The 7,335-nt window shown below is 37.7% G+C and overlaps 1 long non-coding RNA gene across 1 annotated transcript; it reads left to right on the plus strand.

The window, feature by feature from the left end:
* The first annotated feature begins 2,475 nt into the window (after positions 1 to 2,475).
* On the plus strand, positions 2,476 to 3,045 carry LOC138133782 (uncharacterized). The gene is made up of 2 exons (XR_011160520.1): positions 2,476 to 2,902; positions 2,956 to 3,045. It is a non-coding gene; the product is annotated as an uncharacterized lncRNA (long non-coding RNA).
* The last annotated feature ends 4,290 nt before the right edge of the window (positions 3,046 to 7,335 follow it).

Raw genomic sequence — 7,335 nt, forward strand, 5'->3', positions numbered from 1 at the left:
TTTGTCCTGATCTGGTGTTTCAGGTAGTTGTCAGGATTTCCGGCATGTGCGTTCTCACTTGTCGAGTGTTTCCCTAGTTTGTTAAATTTTTAATTATAGTGGTATTTTCGGAACGGAGAGCAAGTCGTTGCGTGCGCATTTGTATTTTTAAAGCCGAAATTGAACACTTAAAAGTTGGTCTGGAAATCGGTAAAAATGAGTACGGCGGCGATAATAATGGAACGGAGAAAACAGGCGAATTCTTGAAGGAGAAAAAAAAAGGAACAAAACGTTCATTAGACAAAGACTCGGTTGCGGAGGCAAAATAAAATAATGAAACACCGTTAACGAGTAACTTTGAACAATCGTTTGCTTTTTTGCCTCGCCAAATCATTACATTAATTCAAGTTCTTGATAAAGTCATTACTGGGTATCCGAGTTAGTTGGCGCAATTATCATCATTATTTGATTGTACGACTTTTGCAAAAGTAAAAGTTAGCCGGGAAGCAGGAAACGTGCCGGAGATACGGTGATAAATGCGAACGAACCTATTATGGGACTTCATCACCGCCTTTCGCGCCCTCTAACGCGAAAGAAACTAGAAATAGAAGAACTCAGATTAGTCTGATCTTCGATAAGGGGCAGAGCGGCCGCCGCCTTACATTCTCCCCGAGATCCCCAATTACCTTCAGTCTTCGACTTCCTTCCGCCCCTCCGACGGCTTTGACCGGCCAGGCGTCGCGCTCTCTTTCGTTAAGCTACCTTGATCAATGGTCGTTTTTGCGGATCTTTATTTCGATTCCGGCTAATCTGCCCCGGACCCGAGCCCAGACGTCGGTTCGCAATCCCGCCCGGAAAAAATATATACACACGGTGATCGCAAAAACCGAACGGACGGCGCTAATCTGACATTTGGAAAATGCGCCGACTGACGAGGAAACGGCGAAAATGATAATTATGTCGGTGCGCTCTCGTAATTGTTGGAGGAATTTGATACTTCCAGTAACGAAATTCCAAATGACTTCAATAATTAAAAATGGGCGAAATTTAAACTAACTTTTGTCATCGCGAAGGGATCCGATTCCAAAAGGGCTGAAGTTGCGTCGTTATACCGGTCTGGCAAAAGTTTCAGAACATTTCCATAATTACGAAAATTTGAATTTTATGAAAATATCAGCCGGGTTGTCACAAGTAAATATGCGAATTTACATCAAAATGGCGCCACCTGGAAATTGTTCACTGGTAATTGTTGCTAAATCTCATTTTTCGAACGAGTAAATTATTTATTAATTTTATTGAGGGCCTAATTATCAATGTGGCTAATAAATTTCTTGAAAGTTTTTCAATCATTTCGGTTGTCCGAGAGTAAATTATTCATTTTGTTCCAATTATATCCCAGACGTGGTCAATTGGACATAATTGGATAGGCCATGGAAATGTCACCCACCACGGTTGTTTCATCAGATTTGAAGTAGATATTGCCATGTAGGAAAGTGCATTGTGTTGTTAAGATCTAGATCACCAAATTAAATGTCAATTTCCCATGTTCTTGCAAAGGACATAGACATTTAAATTAATAGCGTTATAAGGAGTGATAACATTTAGTTGTATTTTTATAAAAGTTATTTACTAGGACTGCACTGAACAAGAAATAATTTCCATTTGTAAGAACAAAAATTTAAACCAGCTTGACTAACTTTTGATTTAAAAATTTTTATTTTTAAATTTTTTATTTCTCTTGTACATTTTTAATCCTTATCTACGATCGTGTAAAAAGTAGGCACTTTTTGCACTAAAAATCGTTGTCAAAGATGACATTTAGTGAACTGACAGAATCGTGCCATAAAACTTTTAGTACACGCTTTTATGGCACAGAACTGTCAGAATACAACAATACAATTTGTTGGAAACATTGTTTGGAAACCGGTGCGATGATCTCACGATCGTAGATAAAATGTTGTAAGACATACGTGTAAAAAGTTCCTTTGTTGCACTCACATCCTTTAAAATACTCGTGCAATAAAGGATAACTTTTTACACTTATATCTTAAATAACTATTTCCTTCAAATTTTTAGTTTTTCTTAAATAATCAAATCTTTCCGCTCTATAAATTCTCAAATAATTTCTATTACTAGTTGTACCTTATCATCGCTCATTTTATATACAGGGTGTCCCAAAAATGGCACACTAACTGTGCACTACGGTGTAGAAGAGATTACCGTAAACGTCAGAAAAATGTTAAAAAAGTTCTATTGAATTTATTTGCTGATTTGGCGGTCTTTGAAAGTGGCACTTAACACGTCAATTATTTTGAAATAATACATGTATGAAATTGTCATGACAGCTACCTCTAATCGTACATATTATCACAAAGTACAAGATCACTCACTACCAATATTTAATCCTGCATAATAGAGAATTTAGAAGCTTTGGAAATCGAAAAAAATATTTTAAATCCACTACAGTAACATTGCAAGGTAATGATGTACGAATATATCTTTGTTTAATATCTATTCACTTTGATTGTGACCACAACGAAAAACATAGTAGGCGCTGTTTAGCTGTGTGCTGCATACGTTTTACACTAAATATTTGTGTGGTGTAACATGATGTGAAAACGTCAGAATTGTCAAAACTTGACCACGGTAGTAAAGCTATGATTTTAATGTATTTATCAATATTAATAACGGAAATCAATCTTTGAAGTAGGAGAAACTAAAAACGTCTGTCTGATTCTGTGATCACGTCTGTTGAAAAGTGAGGTTATATCCAGGTACAGATTATTTAACGTAAAAACTTCGAAATCACCTCATGCAATTCTCGATATTAATGAAGAACGAAGGAAATGGTCATTTGGCAGTAAGACAAACGCGAAAAATGCCTGGGGATTACTAATCAATTAGCATTGATTAATACAAATAAGTATTTTCAGATAAAAACTAATCAGACAGAAAGTTCAAAAAAATGATTTACAGGGGATGAAAAGGCAGAAGGTATCAAACTACAACACTTACTAGCCAAAATGTTCAACAAAAAAGCAGAAATAGAGTTAACTTTATTGGTGATGTTCGTCTTTGTGAGTTGTTTACCCGTTGGCTTCAATAAATGTCTCGAAACAAGTCAATATTAACCGTTTGGTCCCAACTTTGAGAAGACGACGTGGCATTTTCTTTTTGAATTCTAAAATTTTGTACCAAAACTCAATTGTATAGATATGCGCACAGTGTACGTCGAAAAACGTTTGCGCAAGTCGTGCTCCATTCTGTCTTCTGTGAGCGTGACGTTTCTGTCAAAATGGCGCCTCCGAGAGTTGCCAACTGCGACTGGATTTAGTGTTATCTAAAATTCCCTATAAATAACCTAGCAACTGAAAAGTTACTAGGGAGTGGTCACAATCAAAATGAATAGATAATACATTGTATTACCGTTAATAATAATAATAAAAATAATTAATTTTTTTGTTGGAAACATTTTTTCCATATTTTTTTTATGTACATTTAAGCATTCTCGATAAGGTAGTAAGTAGTTTGTACGCCAATTTTGGGACAGCCTGTATAATATTTCATATTTCTCATGGGCGTATCCGAGTTCCTCCCGGCGGTCACCTCTTTATCTATATGTATAACTCTTACTAACAGACGAGTTTCTCCCGAAGTTATCGCGAATTATCGCGGTAGGTATTCGGCAGGTGGTAGCCGGATTAGATTATAATTATTTTTGTTAAATACATAATAAGAATTGACAATAAATACACTGATGAGTGAAGAAATAATTTTATTTACAATATTTATAAGGGTAAATTATAAATTATCGAATAAACAACTACACATAACTTTAGAAATAACTTTCAGTAAGTAGCTATAAAAAATGAAGGAGAGAAAAATTTGATAATTCCTTCTATAGTTGGCGCGGCGAACCAGTGGAGTAGTCACGAGATGTTCACGTGATAGTTCGTAGCGACGTCACGAAAAGCCTAATTTAGACTGCCTCGCCAAATTTGAGTTTTGTGTGGGAAATTTAAATCTTACTACTTTAAGAATGAATGGAAATTTCGGCTGCGTCCATTTAGCTGCACCATACTTCTTAACGCGCGCCCTTTAACCAAATAGGAAACCAATAGAAAAGATCACCCCAGTTTATTACACCACTGAGTCGCCGCGCCGACTATAGGTGAATTTTTACGCAAAGCAGTATTTTCCTACTCATTTTCTGAATTTCATTTCTTTCTGTTGTCATTAGTCACTAGACCACCAACTTTATTAGTGGTCAAATCGTTACTCAAGTGGTAAAAATGGTAAATGGAAAATGACTAAAATGAGTTAAAGAAGTCTGAATGGAAAATAATACGTCACGGTGGTGTGCTGCCTGCTTTGGAACCTCACGAGTCACAAGCATAGAATAAATTGTATCCCAACCTAGTTATTTTGACAGAATCTTTGTTGGTTTAATTTGTTTAGACTTGCTTTTAATGGCACATCAGAACCGGCCCCGTAAAGTTTTTATTTGCTTCCTTTTCGCTCCTTGTTAAGTCGACAGTCTTTAATGAATAAGCAATAAAGTAAAATCACGTAATCTAATTGGGCAACACGTCCACAGTGGGGTCCGCCGGTCTTAATCCGCCATAAAATTCGACATTTGCGAGTGAACTCAGGCCCCCTGGGCCGATCCCACGCCATCCACCTCTTTGATGCCGTTAACGGTCTCGCAGGTCCGAGTGATGTTTTCGCCGAGTCTGTGTCTGGCATATTTAACAAATTAATGAGCTAGAACGCGCCCCATTCGCTTATTCTTTTGTCGGGGGTTCACCCAGGACTACATTGTAGTAGCCGTCTGTTTAATAAAGGCATGTTCATGCTTGAGGCCTGTGATAACAAACAGATAAACAGCGTCGCAGCATGTTTGTGTGATTAAGATTTGAACTAATTTACGACGGCCTTTGATGGGTGCGGATGCTGTTTGGGGTTTTGTATAATATAGTGGCGTCATTGTGGCATGACAGATGTCTCTAGTTTCACTGCGGGCGGCGCACTATGCCGCCTCTCTGTGCGCTTCTGTAACATGTGTATAGTCCGTGTTATCGCAATACTCTTGCGAACACAATGGATAGTCGCGCACCGTGGCCCCGTATTGTTTCGCATTATTTAAAACTGTTCATTCTCTTCTACACATATGGTGCGCACAAATTAAAAAATAAATTCTCATTGTGCCACATCGGCGCGCTTTAATGCTGACATGTACCGACTCGATGCGAAAAATCCCAGATAATTAGAAGCGTTTCAAAGGACTTTCAACAACTGGCCTGGCCGTCCGTCCGGTTGAAAAGCAATAGCTCAAATATCAACAGTTCGGAAAAACGACCGCGTAAAAGCGCAATCTGTCACTGTTCTGGTCACGGATTTCATTTTCCAAGACAAGATCCTAGTCTCGGGTGCATACAAGGATGGTCAAACAAAGTCATCTCGAGTATGAAAGTACATGGCCGTGGTGTAACATAAAAAATAAAACGGCGATTCTTATGCCTTAAATCATCAATCAGTATTTAATAAGAAGATATTATCTAGTTAAAAAAGACCAGGAACTGGCACAACAATAATAAAACAGCACAGAATACAAATAGCAATAGCACTGACGCTACTGACTAAACGCACTTCATTGAACGACATAAGCATAACCAAATTCAGTTACTGCGCATCTTTACGGCTTGTAGTTTTGTAGAGGTCTTGGATTTTCTCATGGGCTATGAGTCATATCTGCGCAAACGACGAATATCGGTCTCAAGTAGGCGCTATAAACCGACCGGAAAACATCGTCATTCGTTACGTTAGTGTTGTCTCTCTCTCTCTCTCTCTCGTCTATTTGCATGTAAAGTAGTCGACGTTTTTAGTTTTCTTTTACAGATTTTTCACTGGTTTATCGCTCCGCCTTCTCGCAGATATTTCCAAGGTTACAGCCCATGAGAGAATCCAACGTGTACCCGAGATGTCTCTACATGTGTGGCATGACGTTTTCTCATTACCAACAGTAAAACAGAAGTAATAAACATGACCTCATGAAAATTTTTGCGGTAGGCACCTTGCTTTGACAATTGAGAATATTAGAGTAGCTGGCCATTTCTGGTTTTTGGCTAGTGCAATCGACTACTTTATTAAAGAGGATAACGGAGGACCTCTTCTACCGCTGAGTGCTGTTCAAGACCTAACGTAGATTTTTATTATGCCAGTTATTGTTCAATGAATTGTATTGAAGAGGGCAGTTGCTGCTCTGGGTATTAAGCTGACGCTACGCGATGCGTCAAGCGTTGGAACAAACGTTGGGGCCAATGTTTGCGGACAACGTTGGCTCCAATTAGGTCTTGAAGCATGTGACAATTTGTTTAATTGAGAAGCGTCCCTAGTATTTTCTTGCAACAGAAGAAGATCTTGATTATAATCGAGAAATGAAGAAACATCCTTTGTTTTATATTATGAACATCTTAAGGAAAATTGTTGAATTATGTAGAGTAAACGGAAGGGTTGAAAGGACAACAGGTAGCAGACGACCAAACAAATAACAACCCAGGTAACAGATAATGATAGACAAATTATGAAACAACTCCACATCCACATCCATTCGAAGACATAGTACCATTACAGAAATAAAAAAATATTAAAAACGTTTATTACTTCTGTTTTACTGTTGGTAATGGGAAAACGTCATGCAACAGATGTAGAGACATCTCGGGTAGACGTTGGATTCTCTCATGGGCTGTGACCTTGGAAATATCTGCGCAAAGGCGGAGCGATAAACCAGTGAAAAATCTGTAAATGAAAACTAAAAACGTCGACTACGTTAGCGAATGACGTTTTTCGGTTGGTTTGTCGCGCCTACATCAGACCGATATTCGTCGTTTGCACAGATATGACTCATAGCCCATGAGAAAATCCAAGACCTCTAACATATGCGCTTTTTTGTTCGTAGCCTACTTTGTCTAATTCCAAACATAGACCTTACTGTCCTGTACTTTTCCAGTGGAACTGACCTGCTTTCGAGCAGTTGAAAATACAGCACTAAACATATTTTTTTATTTTCTTTAAAGAAAATTTAAATAAAAACTTAACACACAGTAATAACTTTAATCTTAATTAATAACTATCCCTTCTTAATGCTATAAGCTCTCGCAGTGTATTTATGTAATTGCCATCAACTTTCTTGTATATTTTTTAAAGTAAACACCTTTACTATTTTTTGGTGAGCCTAATAAAAGTCACAAATGGATTGCTTTCATCATTATTATTTCTTCGTCGACCGAAAAATGAGTGCTACGAATGTGCTCTGTTACTTTTTACGAATAAGCAGTAACCACTGGAGGTTATATC

This window comes from Tenebrio molitor, chromosome 6, assembly GCF_963966145.1.
Source record: "Tenebrio molitor chromosome 6, icTenMoli1.1, whole genome shotgun sequence".
In the NCBI taxonomy this organism is placed as follows: domain Eukaryota; kingdom Metazoa; phylum Arthropoda; class Insecta; order Coleoptera; family Tenebrionidae; genus Tenebrio; species Tenebrio molitor.